Source organism: Ovis aries, chromosome 4 (assembly GCF_016772045.2).
Source record: "Ovis aries strain OAR_USU_Benz2616 breed Rambouillet chromosome 4, ARS-UI_Ramb_v3.0, whole genome shotgun sequence".
In the NCBI taxonomy this organism is placed as follows: Eukaryota; Metazoa; Chordata; class Mammalia; order Artiodactyla; family Bovidae; genus Ovis; species Ovis aries.
In genome coordinates, this window is record NC_056057.1 from 121,381,496 (window position 1) to 121,404,151 (window position 22,656).

Sequence of the window (22,656 nt, forward strand, 5' to 3'; positions counted from 1 at the left end):
GCATGCGTGGGAGTAGGACCCTGGGTCTAAACTCCTGCTCCAGTCTACTGTGGTTTCTAATAGTTGAAGCTGAATGTTGTGGGGTTGAATGAATTCCTCTCACTAAAATATGAGGTCAATAGTGAGATGTCTCCTGGAAACATCTCTTTACTTTTAAAATAAAGAATTCCTACACTGGCTTTTTTCTTTCAGTCATTATTTCTAATTCAGGCTAATGAAGGAACGTGAGTATCTACATTTTCTACTATGTATATTTAAGAACATTTCTTTTAAAAAAGAAAGGGATGTTTTGTGTTCATGGCCAGCAATCAAGCTAAGCCTAGAGAGTAATACGAGAGCTAGTTACCTTAAAGAAGTGACTGTTTCTTCCCTTAAATGATGATTAGGAATATAGAGAAAAACTCTAAACAAAATCATTTAAGCAGATCAAGCAGCTGAAACTCATGATGATGGCTACACACTTGGAGAACAGCCCAAAATCCCCATGAGAGGTTGTTCGTGTCCTTTCTTAAAGGGCTATCTTGACAGAATCTGCAGCCTCCTGCTAAATGGCAGAGTCAGTCCTTTCACCGCTTGTGGGGACTCTGTATTCTGCTTCTGCCAGGCCTTGGACTGACTCCTCCCTGGGATGGCTGTGGGCTCCACTTCTCAGTGTTGAATTAATCCCAGCACACAAAGTCCTCTGTAAGCGGCTCTAGAGTTATCTGAGACAAAAGGTAAACATGTTGAGTGAGGGGAGGGAGAAGGAAAAGGTGGGCCGAAAGATGAGGAAATACATTGACTGAAAAAAGTATGGAGTTAAGAGTAGAACCAAATTTTTCAACACTTACTTTGAAGTGTCAGAGGAGAGGAAATTTCTCTTTCAGCTTTTCTGCTACTGTCTCTAATTGCATAGGCTCTCAAAGAGACCTTCTTAGAAAATCCCACTTCATAGAGAAATTAGCATTCCCATGACTTATCCCATTGTTTATATGAAGAAGAGTAATGAACATTGTTGGGTAATAATACAAAAGTGATGGGTAATATTTACTGAGCCCTTACGACGTGCAAGATACTATGCCAGATACTTTTCTTGCACCATCTGTCTCATTTAATTCCTACAATAATTATAAGGGGTAGACATCATCATCCCCGCATCAGGGACAGAATAGAACTCTGGAATTCAGACTGTGGCTGGCCTGACTCCAAAGGTCAATGTTTTCTCTCTGTATGTTTGCTGCCCAAACTGTTGTGTAGGGGCCAGGGGCGAGCAATGATGTACAGGGGCTGTGCATTAAGGCAGGGACATCTTCTTGAAAGGGTGATTCTCTTGAAGGGTTTGGTGAAAAGGTTTTGAATTTTTGAGCTCTTAAAGTGCAAGTGTTGCAAATGTAGGTCGCTCAGTGGTGCCCGACTCCTTGTGACCCCATGGACTGCAGCCCACCAGGCTTCTCTGTCCATGGGACTTTCCAGGCAAGGACACTGGAGTGGGTGCCATTTCCTTCTCCAATGCATGAAAGTGAAAAGTGAAAGTGAAGTCGCTCAGTCTTGCCCGACTCCTTGTGACCCTGTGGACGGCAGCCCACCAGGCTCCTCTGTCCATGGGACTTTCCAGGCAAGGACACTGGAGTGGGTGCCATTTCCTTCTCCAGGGGACCCTCCTGATCCAGGGACTGAAGCCAGGTCTCCTGCACCGCAGGCAGACTCTTTACCATCTGAACTACGAGGGAAGCCTTGAGCTCTTAAAAAAGTTGTCAACTAAGTTGAAAGCAAAATCACAATAACTTGCCTTGACAGGTGGCTCAATCACATTTTGTCTAGTAAGACTCAGGGGATTGAAAATTTTATGTTCAGCAAGCAGTCACAAAGTTGGCTTTTTCAGTTTGTTGATTAATTTGGTTGTAGCTGTGGTAAAAGCATGTTCAAGAGGTTAGAAAGACTTGTTGAATAGTCAGTCCACTGAAATACATGAGCATAAACTGAGATCCTTGGCCAAAATTAAATGTTTATTTTCTCAAAAGTGTTGAGTTTTCCTCTTGCAGAAGAGTGGGACTTTCTTCTTTTATTAAACATTGGTTCCCCCTGGAATAATCTCCCTGAAAGCACAAACTTGTCTGTTTTGTTTCACTGCTCTATCCTCAGAACGTTTTCCAGCGTGCAGCACATGTTTGATAGACATATGCTGAATGAATTAATAGAATTAAAATTACACAAAATGTTAGCAGTTCAACTTCCTGCCACAGCTGTGTTCCAGCAAAAAATTTGTTTGCAAACAAATATTATATCTAATTTTACTTCTGTTTGCAAGGAGTTTCCCGATACCAAAAACCCAAAGATACGGGTAGGAACTTTACAGTCAGTTTTCATTTACCTCATCTAGTTGAACTTTAAACTGGAAAAGTGGATCAATGTTTGAAGGCAGGAGATTCGAATGTGAGAAATTAATGAAAATATACAACATAGTAAGAAACGTTCAGAAGATTCTAACAACACAGGAAATGAAGATATAAATATAGATATGTAGATATAGCACTTTTCCTTGGATTCCCCACAGTGAACCCCCCCCCCCCCAAGATAACTAGCTAATAAGATCGTGAGCAGCATTAGTTAATCTAAAACTGTGTGACATACCAACACAGGAGGATGGGGGAAATTACTCTTTTTGAATCATGAGCTGTTCAACCAGAGTGCCAAGGCCATTCAATTGGGAATGTTCTTTCAACAAATCGTGTTGGGAAGACCTGATATACACATGCAGAAACAATGAAGCTTGACCCTTACAGGATACAACAGAAAAAAATTAACTCAGAATGGATCAAAATATTAAATGCAAGTGCCCAAACTATAAAACTCTCAGAGGGAAACATGGGGAGAAAGAGTCATGGCATTTGATTTGACGGTGAGTCTTTGGACAGCAAAGGCACAGCAGCTACAGAAACATAGACAGGGTGGGCTCCATCAAAACTAGAGCCTTGTATACATCAAAGGACATGGTCAGCAGAGCAAAACGGCAACCCACAGACAGGGAGAAGACGTTTGCAAGTTATTTTCCTAAAAAGGAATTGACACCCAAAATATATAAAGAACTTGTACAACAAAAAGTTTAGAAACAGGCAAAGAATTTGAGTAAAAATTTCTCCAAAGAAGGTAAACAAATAGCCACTAAGTACGTAAAAAGATGTTCAGCATCACTAGTCTCTGGGGAAATGCAAGTCAAAGCCTCAGTGAGATAATACCTTACACCATGTGGATAGGGATAATCAGAGACCAGGAAACGCAAGTGCTGGGAAGGATGAGGAGAGATCCCAAGTCTGGGGCTTCGCTGTGGGGATGTAAAGTGGTGCAGCTGCTGGGGAAAATGGTATGCGTGCACGAGCGCTCAGTCGTGTCTGACTCTGTGACCCCACGGACTGCAGCCTACCAGGCCCCCCTGTCCATGGGATTATCCAGGCAAGACTACTGGAGTGGGTTGACATTGCCTACTCCAGGGGATCTTTCCAACCCAGGGATCAAACCCACATCTTTTGTATCTCCTGCATTGGCAGATGGATTCTTTACCACCTGGGAAGCCGCCATGGAAAATGATATGGTAATTCCCCAAATAACTTACCATAGAATTATCATATGATCCGACAGTTCCAATCCTGGGGTTGCAGCCCAAAGAAATGAAAGCGGAGACCAGAACAGCTGTTTGGACACCTATGTTCATAGCACCATTATTCACGGTAGCCAAAATGTGGAAGCAACTCATGTGCCCATGAGTAGATAACAGATAAAAACATGTAGGACATACACAAAATGGAGTATTAAACTATGAATAAATGACATGAGATTCAAACAAATCTTGTTGTGGACATAGGTTTTGAGTTCTCTTTCTTCAATACCAGCAGGGGAGTGCCTAAGTCACTGGGTAAGTTATGCTTTTAATTTTATAAGAAACTGCTGCCCTTCTTCTAAAACCAGCTCCAGAATCGTTCACTTCTTGGCAATGTGTGAAAGCCCTAGATGCCTCACTTCTCAATGCAAGGCCATGCTTGACTTTCAGATTATCACCTATTGTTATGGGTGTGAACGGATATTGCATTGTGATTCTTGACTGTCTTTGTTGGCTAATGGTGACAAGCAAGTGGTTACATGCTTACTGGCCATTCCTATATCTTATTTTGTGAAATGTCTGCTCAAATTTTTACTCATTGTAGTCCGATTGTTTGTCTTTTTGTTACAGATTGATTACAGTTTCTTACATATTCTAGAGCACTTTGCTAGCTATATGCGCTGTAAATATTTTCTTCCAGTCTGCTTTATCTTTTCATTCTCTTAAAGTGCATTTTTATGAACAGAAGTTGTTGACTTTGATGAAGCTGATTTCATCATATTTCACTTTGTGGTTGATAGGGTTTTGTTTTTAAAATTGTTGTTTTATTTTGTTCTTGTTTCACCTCTAGAGAAATTTTTGCCTACTTCAAGTTCAGAAAGACATTTTTTCTATGTTTTCTTCTAGAAGATTTAGAGCTTATAGATTTATGTCTAGGTGTAAGATCTATCTTGTATGACCAGTAAGACTTTGGCAAGGAATCAGAAGACAGAAAGCCCAGAACACAGGTGAGGAGTCACAAAACTTAGTGATGGGCGATTTGAGAAGTTTTCTGGGTTACTCAGGCTCCTTCCGAAGTTCTTATAATGGGCTAGTCAGAGGAATGAAGACAGGGCTGGGGGTCAGCTTCTCAGGCCTTTGAAACAGTCATTACCACTCCCCCAACACAGAGGGTCCCCATCCTGACTGCCTGGGGAAGTGGTCCCAGTTTTAAAAACAGCTGTGAACACCCCAGAGGCTGGGACACAAATGACATGGTGGGTGGTTCAGGACCTCCTCCTTCTCTGGGCTCAGGGGTTGGAGCAGGTGCTGCTAAGGAGGGACAGACGAGAGTCTGAGGCCTCAGGCTGCAGACCAGCACAGAGTGACCTCGTCCTCAGGACTGTAGACGAAGACAAACCTTCCCAGGGGAGGGCTTCCTGGCTGGGGGAAGCAGGCTCTGAGCCTGAGAACCGCTTGGAGGGGCGCTGAGAGGGTACCGGCTGCCGACAAGGGTCTTAGGGGCTCCGTGGAGACAGCAGCAGCCCTCATGGTCCTCGGGGGGGCTCAGGACCGGGGCTGCGGCCCCGACCCCGGGCGGTGACGGCCTGGCCCACAGTCGGTGGGGCTGCTCCACACCACCTTCAGATTCAGCCTCTGGATTTGACTCGACCAGCCAGAATGTTTCCAAAGTTTGTTTGTGCCCCCAAATAGAGGAATGTCCACCCAGACAAAGCACCAAATAAGCAAACCACAGGACGTCAGCTGGACTTTGTTTACTGCCGAGACTTCTGCTGGGCGGAGTGGGGAGGATGAAATGCTCTGTTTCTCGGAGTTTGAGCCTAAGGAGGATTTCAGTCTTGAGTGTTACGTAAGAGCCTGGAAGCTGGTGCCGGAAAGAGCTGGCGCCCTGTCCCGGGCAGCACAGCGTCCGAGCATCGCTCTGTTCAGCTTCAGACCTGGACTTTCCAAGGGGGCCGCTTTCCTCATCTTCGCATTCCTCGTGCCTGGCACGTTCTCAAACTTGGTAGGTATTTGAGCTCATTAATCAAAGGATGACTAAACAGTCAGGTGGCTGCCAGACTTGCGTGCTAATTGAGAACGTGCTTGAGACCTTTCAGAGTCTTCTTTTTTAGAAGTTATTACATGACAAAGGTCTCTCCAAATCCCCTTGACCCTGGGGGCCGTTAGTTGACTTTTGAGAAGGGCTGACCACCTCTCAGCGAGCACACAAGTTCATCCTGGTCCTCTTTTCTTGGACTGCAACCACAAATGCTTTACAGACTGTGATCTCATTTGGAAAGATGCTAATTTTAGAAATAAATCTATTTCTTCAGAAACTTGAGTTTTGGCTCCAGAGGGCATTTTGGCCCAAATCTCCGTTTGCTTAGGCACGTTTTTGGCTACGGCTTTCTGGCTTTGGTGATTCGGTAATGAGACAGGAGATGCTGGGGACAGACCTGCATGCAGACTTGGCAGACATGGGAGAACTGCTTTGTCTGAGTGATAAACAGGGAGAAGGAGACTCATTCCAACTCCTGAGTTTGGACATCTCCAAGTATAAACATTCAGCACTATCCCTGGCAGGCCCCAGGCCTGGGGCATGAGAGGTCTGTAAACAAGTTTGCAATGGAGAGAGACAGCGCACGGCTCCTGTGATGCTGACAACCACCACACAGGCTCACAGGCCTCTGCCTCCAGATGACATGCGGCCACTGTCAGTGCTTTGCAGGGCATTGGACAGTGGGCTTGGGGCCTGCCAGAGTCAGCCTGGGATCCTGACTGAGCCCAGAGCTGACTTGGGCAAGAGGCAAATCCACTTTCGATGTCTTCTCTCCACTTTCATTTCTCCAAAGAATTGCTAATAATTTTACACCACCTTATATTTTTTGCAAGCTTTATAATTTACTTAAGACTCTCACATATGTTGCACATTAATATTCTGAAAATATTACACTGAGAGTCTTTTTAAAACCTCTTCTCTTCCACAAAGAGTGTCCTCCAGATGCCATTCTCTTTTCATGGAATCAGGGAAGGGAGGTATGCGCATGCTCTGGGGAGAAGGAGACAGGCAGAGAAATGTCTCTCGGCGTGAAGAGGAAGAAAGCAGGGCCTCTGGCTGGAGTGGAGGAGGAGGAGGAGCAGGCATCTTGGCTTCTGTTTCTCCCTCAGTTCAAGCTGAAATGCCAGAAGCTAGGGGAGGGAATCAGAGAGGTTGTGGACAAAGCCAGATGCTCCAGGATGTGTACTCCAACCCCTCAGGACTCTGGGAGTATTCATTCCCCATGATGGCAGGCCTCAGCCAGTGTGAGTGGCCTCCAGCAGGAAGAGCTGTGGTAGTCAGCACTTAAGCCCCCGTAGCCACTGTGTGCTGTAGAAAGAACCAGAAACAGGCACACAGCCTTGGGGACGCAGAAAGGAACTGAGCTAGAATGCAGTGGGCTTCCAGTGCAGAGACAGTTGTAGGCCTCAGCTTACACTCTTTCTTCTGTGGTTGTGCAGTGGCAGAAGCTGCCCAACACGGCTACTCTGAGAATAGGACATATTCCTTGTCTGCCCATGGCCTGGCTGTGTGAACTAGCTCTCAGAAGCAAATATGGAAGGAATAGTCTCTACTACTCTGAACCTCCCACCTGCGGGCTCCGCGTTCTTTTTTCGTGTCCTTTTTTCTTCTAGTGGCCAAATGCCAACACTATGGGCCAAGCTGGAAGCCCGGAGTTAAGGAAGCTGTGGTGACAGAGCGCCCATCACTCACTCTTTCAGCTGCTTATTTGCATGATTGCCTGCATGTAACGTGTCAGAGTGCCTCATGGGACACGCCGGGCTGGACTGGGCACAAGCTGGAATCAAGATTGCCAGGAGAAATATCAATAACCTCAGACACACAGATGACACCACCCTTATGGCAAAAAGCAAAGAAGAGCTAAAGAGCCTCCTGATGAAAGGGAAAGAGGAGAGTGAAAATGTTGGCTTAAAGCTCAACATTCAGAAAACGAAGATCATGGCATCCGGTCCCATCACTTCCTGGCAAGTAGACAGGGAAACAATGAGACTATTTTGGGGGGCTCAAAAATCACTGCAGATGGTGACTGCAGCCATGAAATTAAAAGACGCTTGTTCCTTGGAAGAAAAGCTATGACCAACCTAGACAGAATATTAAAAAGCACAGACATTACTTTGTTGACAAAAGGCTGCCTAGTCCTATGGTTTTTCCAGTAGTCATGTATGGATGTGATAGTTGGACTATAAAGAAGGTTGAGCACTGAAGAATTGATGCTTATGAACTGTGGTGTTGGAGAATACCCTTGAGAGTCCCTTGGACTGCAAGGAGATCCAACCAGTCCATCCGAAAGGAAATCAGTCCTGAATATTCATTGGAAGAACTGATGCTGAAGCTGAAACTCCAATACCTTGGCCACCCAATGTGAAGAACTGACTCATTGGAAAAGATCCTGATGCTGGGCAAGACTGAAGGCAGGAGGAGAAGTGGGTGACAGAGGATGAGATGGTTGGATGGCATCACCGACTTGATGGATATGAGTTTGAGCAGGCTCCAGGAGTTGGTGATGGACAGGGAGGCCTGGCCTGCTGCAGTCCATGGGGTGTCGAAGTGTGAGACACAATTGAGTGACTGAACATGTTAAAGACACCCTCTTCCTGATGGCCAGGGACCCACTTAGTTATCTGTTAGTTCAGTTAAAAATAAAATTTCGCTGTTTTAAAGTGCTGGCATTTTGTGGTTCATCTGTAATAGTGCCCAGCATCACCCTAACTAACACAACCAGGCACTAACCATGCCTTTTGGTCTCAAAGATGAACAAGTAGCGGAGCTGCACTCAAAGAGCACAGCCTGACGAGGAGGACAAGCAGTTCCGCGAGCAGCGCTGCCGCAGTGCGCCGAGTGTAGTGAGACCACCGTGAAGAGGGCGGCGGCAGGCTGCCCAAGAGGGGAAGCCGCCAGAGCCGGGAGTTGCCGCCCTGGGAGGCAGCGGGACGCTGGCGGAGGAGGTCTGAAGCGTGCGTGGGACTCAGCACGAAGCACAGCCTGGGTGAATTTTAGACGCTGCGCTCTGGAGGAAAGAAGTCGGATTAAGCCTCAGTTTTCTGTGATTCCTCTAGTATGACCCCTGCAGTAGGCAAATCACCAAACAGAGACCGGTCAGTGTTGGCCAGGGGCTAGGGAGACAAGGAGGTGTTGACTACAAAGGACCATGAAGGAATTTTGGAAATGTTCCTACAAATGGTGATGGAAATGTTCTGCATCTGATATTGATAGTGGTTACATGTCAGTATGTATTTGTCAAAGTTCAAAGAAATGTGTACTTAAATGAGTGAATTTTAATTATTGTAACTCAATTTTTAAAATGCTCTGCAAAAAATTTCATGTCTTTTTTTAAATGAAAAAGTAAAAAGTATACCATACAAACACTAATCAGAAGCAATCTGAATCAACTATTTTAATATCAAAGTAGACTTCAGAGAAGAGAATACTATCAGGTGCCAAGTGAGATATTTCATAATGACAAATCATTTCATATAGAATATCCATCCTAGACATGCGTTCACCAGACAATAAAGCTTCAGAATATGTGCAGCAAAATCTGAAATAACTTAAATGACAAATAGACATGGTAAAAAAAAATTCTCCAACCATGAGAAACTTAAAAAATAAGAGAAAATAAACACACACTAATCAGAGGAAGAAAAAATTAAAATAGCAGAAATCAGTGAAGTAGAAGTAAAACAAGAAAAGTTAAAAACAAAAATTTGACTCTTTGAAATGAACAATAAAAGTAATAAACCTCTAGCCATATGGGTGAGGAAAAGCAACCAAACAAGCATAGTTACCCCTGGGGAGCAGTTAGGGCACCGCCGCAGATGCTACGCGTAGAAAAGATTGACAAAGGGCGCTGTGAGTGCGAGCAAATGCGGCTGCGAGAGGACGAACTCTTCGCAAAACATAAATCCCTAGAATTTGCTCAATGTATGACTTTGATATCCCACTATCTATTACAATTAGAGAAAACTGAATTCATGGTAAAATATTATTAAAAAGAAAAACCCCATTCCAGTCCCTAGTAAACTCTACCAAACATTGAAAAAAAATATAAAAACCCTTCTACACAAAGCCTTCCAGAAAAGGGAAGAGGAAAGAACACTTAACTGCCGCTTCGTGAGAACAGCATTGTCCTAACACCAAAAGCAAATCGAAGCATCACTAGAAACTATAGAAAACAATGCCTCCCATGAGCATAAATAGAAAAGTCCTCACCAAAACGCAAGCAAAGCGGATAAGCAGTGCATAAAGGGGAGAATTTGCTATGACTAACTAGAGCTTTCCGAGTTAGGCAAGTTTGCTTGAACAGCCAAAACTCAGGGAATGTAGTTCACCATATAAATATGATAAATATGATACTAAATAAATATGATACTAAAAAGACAAAAACAAAACACACGATGGTATGAAAAGGCACAGATAACATTTCTTTCACAAAATCCAACATCAGTGCAATGCAGCTAAGCATACACAGAAGGACAGCTCTGAAACACGTGCAGCTAACACTCTGCTGAGCTGTGATAGATGATTATTCCCCTTTGATGTCAGGACTGGGGCAATTTAATCACCGTTGTTACCACTTGCATTCAGTACTGCACGGTGGCCCTTTCCAGAGCATTAAGGGGGAAAAATTAACCCACACAGATTCAAAGGAAATGAGTAGAACTGACTTTTTTCACAAACAACGTAACTGTCTAGCCATTGTTATTCAGTCACCAAGCTGTGTCTGACCCTCTGCGACCCCATGGACTGTAGCACACCAGGCTTCCCGGTCCCTCACCATCTCCCAGAGTTTGCCCAAGTTCATGTCCATTGAATCAGTGATTCCATCCAACCATCTCATCCTCTGTTGTCCCCTTCTCCTTCTGACTTCAATCTTTCCCACCATCAGGGTCTTTTCCAATGAGCTGGCTCTTTGCATCAGGTGGCCAGAGTATTTGAGCTTCAGCTTCAGCATCAGTCCTTCCAAAGAGTATTCAGGGTTGATTTCCTTTAAGATGGACTAGTTTGATTTCCTCGCTTTCTGAGGGACTCTTAAGAGTCTTCTCCAGCACCACAGTTCGAAAGCATCAGTTCTTCAGCACTCTGCTTTCTCTATTGTCCAGCTCTCACGTCTGTATATGACTACTGTTACACTATGGCCTTAATTATACGGACCTTTGTCAGCAACGTGAAGTCTTTACTGTTTAACACTGTGTCTGGTTTGTCAAAGCTTTTCTTCCAAGGAGCAGTTGTCTTCTGGTTGCATGGCTGCAGTCACCATCTGCAGTGATTTTAGAGCCAAGACAAGGAAATCTCTCACTACTCCCTCCTTCCCCTTCTATTTGCCATGAAGTCATGGGACTGGAGACCATGGTCTTAGTTTTTTAAATACTGGATTTTAAGCTGCTCTTTTCACTCTCCTCCTTTACCCTCCTCCTTTCATCAAGAGGCTCTTTAGTTCCTCTTCACTTTCTGCCGTTACAGTGGTATCATCTGCATTATCTGAGGTTGTTGATATTTCTCCCAACAATCTTGATTTCAGCTTGTAATTTATCCAGCCCAACATTTCTCACGATGTGCCCTGCATTGTGGTGAAGGGGCTTGTGTTCATAGTGATGCTATGAACCATGCCATGTAGGGCCACCCAAGACAGATGGGTCATACTGGAGAGTTCTGACAAGACGTGATTCACTGGAATGGGAAGCCACTCCAGTATACTAGCCATGAGGACCCCATGAGCCGTACATAAAAAATAAAAACTCTATATCTAGTATATCTTAAAAAATCAATTTAAAAAGTTAATATAATTAAAACATAAGTTTAGGAATGTCTGCTGCTGCTAAGTCGCTTCAGTCGTGTCTGACTCTGTGTGACCCCATGGACGGCAGCCCACCAGGCTCCCCCGTCCCTGGGATTCTCCAGGCAAGAACGCTGGAGTGGGTTGCCATTTCCTTCTCCAATGCATGAAAGTGAAAAGTGAAAGTGAAGTCACTCAGTCATGTCCAACTCTCAGCAATCCCATGGACTGCAGCCCACCAGGCTCCTCCGTCCATGGGATTTTCCAGGCAAGAGTACTGGAGTCGGGTGCCATTGCCCTCTCCGTCTTAGGGTACAAGGTCAATATTCAAAAATTAATTGTGTATTTGCATACTAGCAATAAACAATTGGAAATTAAAACAGAAATGATGACATTGAATGTAATAGCATAGTAAAACGTAAACTATGCAAGGACAGGTTTAACGAAGTATAACAACGTCCATACACTGAAAACAGCAGACATCACTGAAAGAATTTAAAGACTTAAATAAATAGAGACACCATGTCAACTCATTGAAAGTCTTATTGCGGAAAACGTCAGTTATCTTCAAAGTGATTTTAAGATTCAACAAGACTCCAGTCAAAATTCCAAGAGAGTATTTTGTATAATTTTATAAGCTGATTATAAAATTTCACACTAGTTTAAAAGATGTAGACAGCCAAAACAAGTTTGACAAGTTTCAGATTTGGAGAACTTAAAATACATGACTTAAAAGTGCATAATAAAAGTGTACTAATCAAGACAATGAGATTTTAGTATAAGGATAGCTATACAGACCAAAATGGAGTCCAGAAGTAAATCCGCATAATTTATTTCTTGACAAAGGAGCTAAGGTAATTTTACAGAGAAAAGATTATCTTTTGACATATATTATCAAAAATATTGAATATTTATATGGATAAAAACAATATTTACCCTTATTTCACACCATATAGTAAAAAAAAAAATTAACTGGAAATGCATCATAGATGCAAACTTTAACATAAAGCTATAAAACTGCACAAAACAGTAGGAGTAAATCTCTGTGATCTTGTTGGGAAAGATAAACTAGATATGACACCAAAAGAACAAATCATAACAGAAATAATTGATAATTGGGCTTTCTTCAAAATTAAAATACTTTACCCTTTCAAAGATACTCTTTAAAAATACTGAAAAGGCAAGGTTCAGACTGGCAGAAAAATATATCTGATAAAGCACTTGTATCCAGACTATGTAAAGAACTCTCAAAAGTCATTAATAAGACATACAATCTGAGTTAAAGTATTTGTGGAAGATTTGAACAGGCACTTTAACATTAAAAGATACTTGCATTAGGAAAATGAAGACGAAAAGCAGAAACAATTCCCTAAATAACGGCATGCCTAGAGTGGAGAAGAGTGGCAAAGCCGGGCGTTGGAGAGGGCGGGAAGAAATGGGGATCTGCCTGTTCTGCTGTTGGGAATGCACAATGGTGCGCTGTAGAAAGTCGTTTAACAATTTCTTACAGAATTGAAAGTACACTTACCATTTAACCCAGCAATTCTACTCCAGGTTTTTACAAAGTCTTGGGCAAAAATTCCACAATAGCTTTTTTAACAGTTGCCAAACCTGTAAACAGTTAAATGTCTTTCACGTGGTAAACAGATAAGCAAAATATGGTATATCTGTATAATGTTGTATGATTAAGCAGTAAAAGGGAGTGAACTCAAAATAGATTGAGGATCTAAATGTAAGACCAGAAACTATAGAACTCTTAGAGGAAAACATAGGCGGAACACTCTCTGACGGAAATCACAGCAAGATCCTCTATGACCCACCTCCCAGAGTAATGGAAATAAAAATGAAAATAAACAAATGGGGCCTGATTAAACTTAAAAACTCTTGCACAATGAAGGAAGCTGTAAGTAAGGTGAAAAGATAGCCTTCAGAATGGAAGAAAATAATAGCAAATGAAGCAACTGACAAAGAATTAATCTCCAAAATATACAAGCAGGTCGTGCAGCTGAATACCAGAAAAATAAATGACCCAATCAAAAAATGGGCCAAAGTACTAAACAGACATTTCTCCAGAGAAGACATACAGATGACTAACAAACACATGAAAAGATGCTCAACATCACTCATTATCAGAGAAATGACCATCAAAACCACAATGAGGCACCATCTCACGCTGGTCAGAATGGCTGTCATCAGAAAGGCTACGAGCAGTAAATGCTGGGGAGGAGGTGGAGAAAAGGGAACCCTCCTCCTCTGGATATCTGTTTGAAAAGAAGCTTTTTTTTTAATATACTGAAGTTAACGCCAAACAGATGAGAGATATAAATGCAAAGAATGAAACCATATAAATATCAGATGGAAACACGGGCACACTTTCTCAGAGTCTGGAACTGAGGGAAGCCTTTGTGACTCGGCCTCTGAGTCCAGGAACAGGGGCTGACGCGGCAAACAGAGCGAAACGCCACAGACAATGTTAGAAGATAAATGACAAATATTTACAACTCACAGCGCAGATAGAGGGCTCATCTTTGCCAAACATAAAGAACTCTTTACATAGACCCACTAGTCACACCTGTAGGATAGGTCCTAAAGATGTTGTTGGTGTTTAGTCGCTGAGTCGGTGTGTCTGACTCTTTGTGACCCCACGGACTGTGACTTGCCAGGCTCCTTTGTCCATGGGCTTCCCAAACAAGAATACTTGAGTGGGCTGCCATTCTCTCTCCAAAAATAAAAGGAAGAATAAGCAAAAGAGAAAAGAAAAACAGAAAGAGATACAGTCACCTAAAGAATAGACTACCCAAAGTGGAAAAGACCAGCAAAACCGAGTATTGAAGAGGATAGAACAAATGGGAGCTTGCATATTTTGCTGTTGGGAAAGCAAAGTGGTGCAGCCGCTTTGAAAAATAGTTTAAGAGCTTCTTACAAAACTGAAAGTACACTTACCATTTAACCCAGCAATTCTACTCCAGGTTTTTACAAAGTCTTGTGTAAAAATTTCATAGTAGTTTTTTTCACAATTTCCAAACTTAGAAACAGCTGAAAGTCTTTCACTTGATAAATGAATAGGCAGGATATAGTCTATCTGTGTAATGTTATATGGTTAAGCAGTAAAAGGGAGTGAACTCATAAGCAGCAGTGTGAATGAATGAGTCTCAAAAGTGCTATGTGATAGGAAGAAGAAGAAAGGATGATTCCAGTAACATGAAATTCTAGAGAAGGCAAAATCCGATCAGGAAGCAGGCCCGTGGCTGCCTGAAGAAGGTGTGACGGTGGAAGGCGAGGACAGTTGGGAGACGTGGCGGGAACAGGCTCTGTGTTGACGGTGCCGTGTCTACACCCCTGCACACAGTTTGCAGAGCTCATTGAATTTCCTGCTTCCCGTAAGCGGATTCGATTGCGTTCACACTAGACAGCAGCGCAGCAGGTCATAAGAGAAAGAACGCACACTCCTTGTAGGAAGCAGGAGTGTATATTTGCTTCTCTGAAATGAAAATAATCTGAAAAAATTCCTAATAATTTGATGCATAATCTTCTGGATTGCCAACAAAGGTCCATCTACTCAAAGCCATGGTCTTTGAAGTAGTCATGTGTGGATGTGGAACTGGACCATGAAGAAGGCTGAGCGCCGAAGAATGGATGCTTTTGAACTGTGGTGTTGGAGAAGACTCTTGAGAGTTCCTTGGACTGCAAGGAGATCCAACCAGTCCATCCTAAAAGAAGTCAATCCTGAATTGGAAGCACTGATGAGCTGAAGCTCCAGTACTTTGGCTACCTAATGTGAAGAACTGACTCACTGGGAAAGACCCTGGTGCTGGGAACGATTGAAGGCAGGAGGACAAGGGGATGACAGAAGCTGAAATGGTTGGGTGGTATCACTGACTCGATGGACATGAGTGTGAGTAAGCTCTGGGAGTTGGTGATGGACAGGGAGGCCTGGCGTGCTGCAGTCTGTGGGGTCACAAAGAGCCGGACACGCCTGAGCGACGGAACAACAGCAACACCAGCAGCAACCTTCGGGACTGCTTTTTATCGACATGTGCTAAGTACACTGCTCCATAAACTTTTCCATATGATTGCCATCGTGAACATTTCTGTATGTCAGTAAATGCTTCATGTACTGTCTTTTGAAAGTTCAGTTTGTAAACAAGTATTTAACACATCACCCATGTTTCAATATTTGAGTACTCTTTAATTTTGCAGTGTTGAAGACTATGTTATAGCTTCAAGTACTCTGATTTTAGTGCAGTAATTTTGGTCACATTTGGCTTACAGTTTCGTGAGCTTGATAATGCTATGAAAGGTTTGTCAGAGGAATGGTGAAAGTCCTGTTTGGGTCATGGGGTTGACTCATGCATTTCAAAGTGTGATTACAGACAACTGTGGCTGTCAATGGAAGACACATTTTTGGTTAATGAAGATTTTTATCTGCTTCTGTAGACCACTGTGTAGAAATGACCACTTCAACCCTGGCTTGTGAAGGCAACTCTAACAGAGAGAGACCTCACTAACAGCTGACACTTGAATACAAGCCAGTCTTGCTGGGAGATGAAGGTCCACAGAGTTACACGCCCTCATTTTCAGCCCCACCTTTACAGCTAGAAGGTCGCACTGTGATGACAGGAGCCAGGCTCTGCAGTGAGGCTCGGGAGACTCTGAGCTTTATTCCCGGGTCTCTGGTTGCCGGATGGTAACAACACCTGACACTTTTATGTCCACTAAGGACTTTTGCGTCCATCAGTTCATCTCCCACCTGTCACAACCAGCCCACGAACAAACAAGGAGCCCAGAGCAGAAGCGAAGGAGACTCATGCTCAGGATGCTCGTGGATGGAGGAACCAGGGTGAGCACTGCGGGTTTCTCATGCCAGACTCGACAGTCCTCGTTGTAAGCGTTCCCTGTGAGAAGGACTGCCTGCCGGGAGAGCGCACCACCTTTCGCTCTGAGGTGATGGTTACGCGAATGTACACTCTGGATAGAATGGCTTTGGGTGGTATGCACATGTCCCGACGCCCCTTTCCCTCATGTTGAAGACATTTGTTACAATACACAGGACCTCTCTGTATTGTCTTTGCAACTTCCTACGAATCTAAAGTTGTTTCAAAATTTTTTCGAAGTCAGTAACAAGTCGAATTACTGTGTGAGATGAAGAATAAATAAGAAACAATTCTTTAAAGATATCTAGCCATCTATAACCAGTTCTGGTTTCCCTCGTGGCTCGGTGGTAGAGGATCTGCCTTTCGATGCAGGAGTCCCAGGAGAGGTAGGTTTGATCCCTCAGTTGGGAAGATCTCCTGGAGAAGGAAATGGCAAGCCACTCCAGGGTTCTTGCCTGGATAATCCCTTGGACAGAGGAGCCTGGTGGGCTACAGTCCATGGGGTCACAAAGACTCAGACATGACTAAAGCAACTGAGCATGAACACACAGACATATACCAATTCAGGTGTCCAGAAACTCTGATCATTATTCTTAGTTTCACTGAAAACTGTTAAATCCTAAAGCAGTTCTATTCAAGTGAAAACATTTATTGATCACTGTTTTGTTTCAAGATGGTCAGTTTATTCAAATGATATACTTTTAGGTATATTTATCTGCCTTTTATTCCCAATTTAAAGTTCAAGGAGTTTGTTTGGCATGAGGAGAGTATATCATCCCATCTACCCCCGTGATAGCCCCAAGATGTAGGTAACAGCCTTACCACCAGATTACAGGTGGACAGACTACTCATTTAAGGAAAAATTTCCACACTATTCCAGTTTTTACACAAATCTGGGGTGGTAGCCTAGCGATTTCAATCTAATTTTATTCAAAGCCCATAATGTCTTTCAGGGAACCAGCTCAGGCAATTTCAGCACTGGTGGCTCAGAGGAACAAAGTGTTTGCTTTGGACTTACATTATCCTGAAGCCGTGACATGCCAGATCACATGCACGCGTTCGGAACAGCGATGCAGTCAGCAGCGGGGAGCTGCTCCTCCTCCCCTGGAAGGGGCAGCTTTGAGCTTGCCCTCGAGTAGACGCGTAGACGGCAGTGATGGTGAGCTTAGACCATTTTGTTCAGCAAATTTGAGGAACCATGGCCTTGCTGGCTGCCAGGCAGAGACAAATGGGAAATTTGCACAGAACCCTACAATTCAGTCAACTTCTCAGAGGACAGAAGAGGAAACTTCTGGGCAGCCAACCCAAGATTCGGAGGCATTAGCTGCTGGACCCCAAGTCCTTGGCTGTTCTTTGTTCTTGTCACAGGAGAGAAAGCAGCTGGCCCACACAAACGAGGTTCCTTCCCACAGAGCTGTAGTCTGCTTTGCCTGGGAGAACTTCAGACAAGATCTCATTTCCCCCCAAGAGGTTCAGTGTCTGCTTTGTCCTGTGGCTGCCTGCAACATAAATCACAACACAGGATTGTTCCACAGGATTCTCCCATCTTGCATATTAGGGGTCATCTAGACAGCAAATCCGAAGGGAACCTGGAGCGGGCAGCCAGATACAGGCTTTACCTTTACTTATTGAAGATAAAAAGGAAGAAGCCAGCTAATGTTTACAACAGAGAGGAACCATGAAAAAACTGTTTTAGTTGTTGAGTTTGTGAATGTCTTTATTGTAGTTTTTTCCTTTGACAAGAGGAATTAGCACTCAAATGTTAGCTGAGCCTCACTTCTGATAAAAGAAAAAACCATAAACTAGGCAAATAAAATTATGTTTTAATCTATCGAAACCCGAACTTTACTGAAACAAGGGATTGCATTTGGCAATAAGAGGTAAAATCAAAAATAATTAATTTTTATCCTTAAATTACTGCCTTAGACATTGATTTTCAACTTGCAAGGTATGATTCTCATCATATAAACAACGAAAAGTAAGTATTCCAGAAAAGCTGTGAAGAAACTGAAGCTAGATGGAGACTCTTCCCTTTGTGTTCTCAACTGCAAGCGCACATTCAGACACAGTGAACCAACGCGACACCGCCCGCGCGAGTGTGAAGTCCACGGTTTGGAGGCAGCCACTGTAGCTCAGACCGGAAACGAGGCAGAAGCTGCTCTGGACAGACAATGGTTCTCCTGAGACAATCATTAACTCTGCTGAGAGTACAAAGTCAGATGAAAGATTCCCTTTCTGGAAAAGCTATGGTGAGTTCAGTGAAACTCTGGCAGCCTGATTTGAGAAAGAATGCTCTGTTTTCACTCTGGGGAGACAACTAGAGCAGCATTGCCTGTGAGCTATAGAATGTCTTAGTTTTCAAACACATCAGCTCCATTTCTGCTTGAATAGCCTGAACAAAACTCCCAGGGTACCTCAAGGTATCTTTTGGGCTCCAGGTATTTGTGACTGGCACAAATAAGACTGGGTGACGACTGATCTTAAAAATATTTTAAGACAAGATAATGCTGGGCTACAAGACACTTTTCCAAGTAAATCAACTTGAACTTCATTGACCACATTTAATTCATTTTCCTCTGTGTATTCATGGCTAGAAAATTGAATACTCATGGGATATTTGTTTCTATTTCATTCTTCCATGCCGTCTTATTGTTTGCCCCACTGTTTTCCCACCTAGCCATAATGACTCTATTTATGTAGGTGCTACACGGTGAATAATTGGTCATGGGTTTGGAATAATGCATAAACTGTGTTTAGACTTGGATGAAGAAAGAATCAATGTATAATATTTGATCCATGCATGTGTGTTTTGTCTATACAAATCTAAGTGTTATAACCAGTATGTTTTGGTAAATTATACTTCCTTTTTAAAAATTAAACAGTAAAAACAAAAGTGAATTGATGTGTTCTAAAGTTCAAATGGTATATCCTTCTTATTATGAAACATGCTCAGCCCTACCCAGCTAAACTTTTCTCTAACCCTCGTGGTGGCCTCAGGACATTTTCTTGGCTTCAGCTCCAACTCTTTGTATTATTCCTGGATGTCCACATGATTTGCCAACCAGTTTTTCTTCTCCAGATTTATGGCTGGCTTGTTTTCTTAATCCTTACCACTGAATTTCCACTCTCAAAATAGAGACACACAATGCTTTCACTCTGCTAATTTCTCGTGACTCATCAGGAGCCTCTTTCTCCTAGGAGGTTGAGCCTCCATTTTATTGCTTTGTCTCTTTAAGAAGCTAGACCATTTTCTCCTAAATATTCTAAGCTACCCAACATAACACAGCAGTTTATAAATAGGATTAGTGGCCTCTTTGTAATGAATGTGATATTATTTGCAGACTTTACACCCCAAGTTTTTGTCCCACTCTATTACCAGTGGTGGTAACCCCACCTCACTCCTGCAGGTTTGTGTCCAGTCATTGACCTGACTCTTGCCAATGTTATCATTTTGCTAAATGATGCTAAATAATGGCCTCTCTTTCGCTAAATCCACTAGTCACCTCATTGCCCCCAGCTGTTACTCAAACTCTCAGCAAGGTTCAGCACAGCTGGCCACTCTGTCCTTTGACGCTTCCTCTCCACTTAGAGCACTTTCTTCTCAACAGCGTGACCTTCTGGGGTTTCCTCTGGCCTCACTGGCTGTGCCATCTCGGTGTCCTTGCCTAGGGTCTTCTCCTCCACCGCGGCTAGAGAGCACCGGAGTGTGTCATGCGCCACCCACCTCTGTCCTCCCTGCCTGCAGGGTCTCTCCAGGAATTCCCATCCAAGGGCACGGTATCAAGTGACATGGAAGTATTCACTAAGTCTGTACCTCCACCTCTCAGCCTACACGGCTTGGCCACTGGCAGTGTGCCAGATGCCCAGGGTGGCCCGTCCTAGGGGGAGTGCTCGCTCCCTCCACAGCCTGCTCTTCTTCCTGGTCCCCTGGCAGTTCTCGGTGCCACCATCCCCTACGTGCCTCGACCTTGGTTCCTATTCCCATCCTGCCAGGCATTCAGTCTCGCAGCAACTTCCATCATCTCTGCTTGCAGACACCCGCTGGGTCCTCCCACCCAGCTCACCTCCCCTACTGGCCTGGGCCACGACCCCCTAGCACACCTGGATCATTCAAAGTCTTCAAGCTGTCTGCCTGTACCTGCCTTTGCTACTCAATCTTGTTTTCTACAATACAAAGTGACCTTTGAAAACACAAGATGGAAGCCACAACAACTAGATTCTTTGTTCCCTAACCCAAACAACACCCTAAACCAGCCGTTCACCTGTTTCTGCAGTGGAAACACAAGTGACTCCCATCGCCTGACACAGACCTCTGTGCTTTGCTTGTTCTTTTCAGCCATTTTGGCCACTTTGCTGTAAAGTTCGGAACCACCCCCTGGCCCCTGCCATTCTGGAGCCCTGTAATCCTGAACGATACAAGAAAACCCAACTCAGCTTCATCTCACACTGTCAGTCCCGGACTTCAGTATTCACACCACAATGCCATACGATGCCAGCATCTCTTCATCAATAGACTTGTCAGCCTTGAAGGGGATGCTCTCATTGATGTCTCAAAGGAGTAATTGGTATCACTTGATGAATCTGCTTTAATATTCTCACCTCTCCAAAACGATGGTCTTTCCTCAGCACTTGAGCAAGGTGGATCTGCCATCTCCGCTCTTTCCTGGAGAATGTCAGTGCCCTGGGAGCCGCCCTGGCCACACTCAAGAACCAGCCGCAGGGGTTCTTGGTGGGGCCGCTAGTTCCTAAGCCAATCACCTTCTCTTTTTCAAGTCTTCCAAGCAGTTAACAAAAGCCGACTCTGTCCACAATCATTTCCCTTATGTTGTTCCTAGATCGTCTAACTCCCAGAGCCCAGCAGGGCCTGTGTTCCAACTGCTTCCATCCCAGCTACCAGGGAAGCGTCCTAGTGGGGGTGCTCGTGAGTGGCCTGGCTAGCACCTCAGCTGGTGAAGAGTCTGCCTGCAGTGTGGGAGACCCCAGTTTGATTCCTGGGTTGGGAAGATCCCCTGGAAAAGGGATAGGCTACCTAATCCAGTATTCTTGGGCTTCCCTGGTGGCTCAGCTGGTAAAGAATCCTCCTACAAGGCAGGAGACCTGGATTCAACCCCCGGAGAAAGGAAAGGCCACCTACTCCAGTATTCTGGCCTGGAGAATCCCATGGACTGTATAGTCTGTGGTATCGCAAAGAGTCAGACACGACTGAACCGCTTTCACTTCACTTTGCTCGCAATGGGGTCCTTGTTGCTGTTAGACCTGGCTCCAAAGTCTCCCATTTTAAGGGCCCATTTTAGTCTGCGCTCTCTCAAAACAGAACCAAAGGCAAGATTTTACGTGCACACTATTTACCTTGGAAGTGACTTCAGAAGCAGAAATGAGAGACCAAGGAAAGTGAAGCAGGAAAACAGGGACAGCTTACACAAGAAGGCAGTACCTGTTGGTCACTAGGACCTTCTGCAGTGTATATAAAACGCCTTCCAAAATCATCCGCTAAAGAGGTGAAAGCAAGGGCATCCGCTCCGGGCCTTTCCCGCTCGCACCGGCAGGGAGACGGCCTCCCTGCACTTACAGCTTGTGTGTGCCCGAATGCAGGGCAGGCGTCAAGAAGCCTCAAGGTGGAAAGTGTAGCTCGAGCCTGAGAAGAGGCACAGGCATCACCAGGGGGGCAGCAGTGTGGGGTGACCTGACGCTCTAAGGTGCGGCTTGGGTGTGAGGTCTGTCTGCGGAACAGCCAGGCCTGGGCAAAGTCAGTCCGCCAGCAGTGGGAGGGACATCAGATCCTTTCTGCTATGACACTTCAGACAGTCGCTAAAGTGCCCTGGCCCTCACTCAGCTTATTCATTTGTAAATCGTGAAATGTGGGCTAAATTTGTGGCTCCAAAACCTATCTTTAGAACAGAACTACATCGGGAATTCTTAAAGTCACATGGATTTGGGCCCCAGAAATCCTGTTTCAGGGAGTCCTGGCTACAGTACAAGAAATCATGTCTCATAAGCCTCCGGGGTGATTCCGATGTAGTTAGTCCCTACACCTGCTTCTAGAGTCCCTTTCCATTCTGTGACTTGGTGGATTATTTAGCCATTGGATAAATGATGTTGCAATTTCAAGATAGATATAGCATGGAATTATTCCATTTACAGGTTTGCATTTGGATGAGTTTACAGAAAAGAAGCGATACGTTTGTAACATAGGACGATATCCAGCCAGACGTTGCAGACCACACAACTTTCACCTGTGAAGGTGGCTTTTCGGCAATCATCACATTGCTCTCTTCATTCTTTTTTACCCGACGTAATAAATACTTGCTGAACACATTCTATCTGGTAGATTGTACTGTTTGTTGATACTGATCGTTGCTATTATAAAAAGACAAATAAGACATTGTCCTTGTAT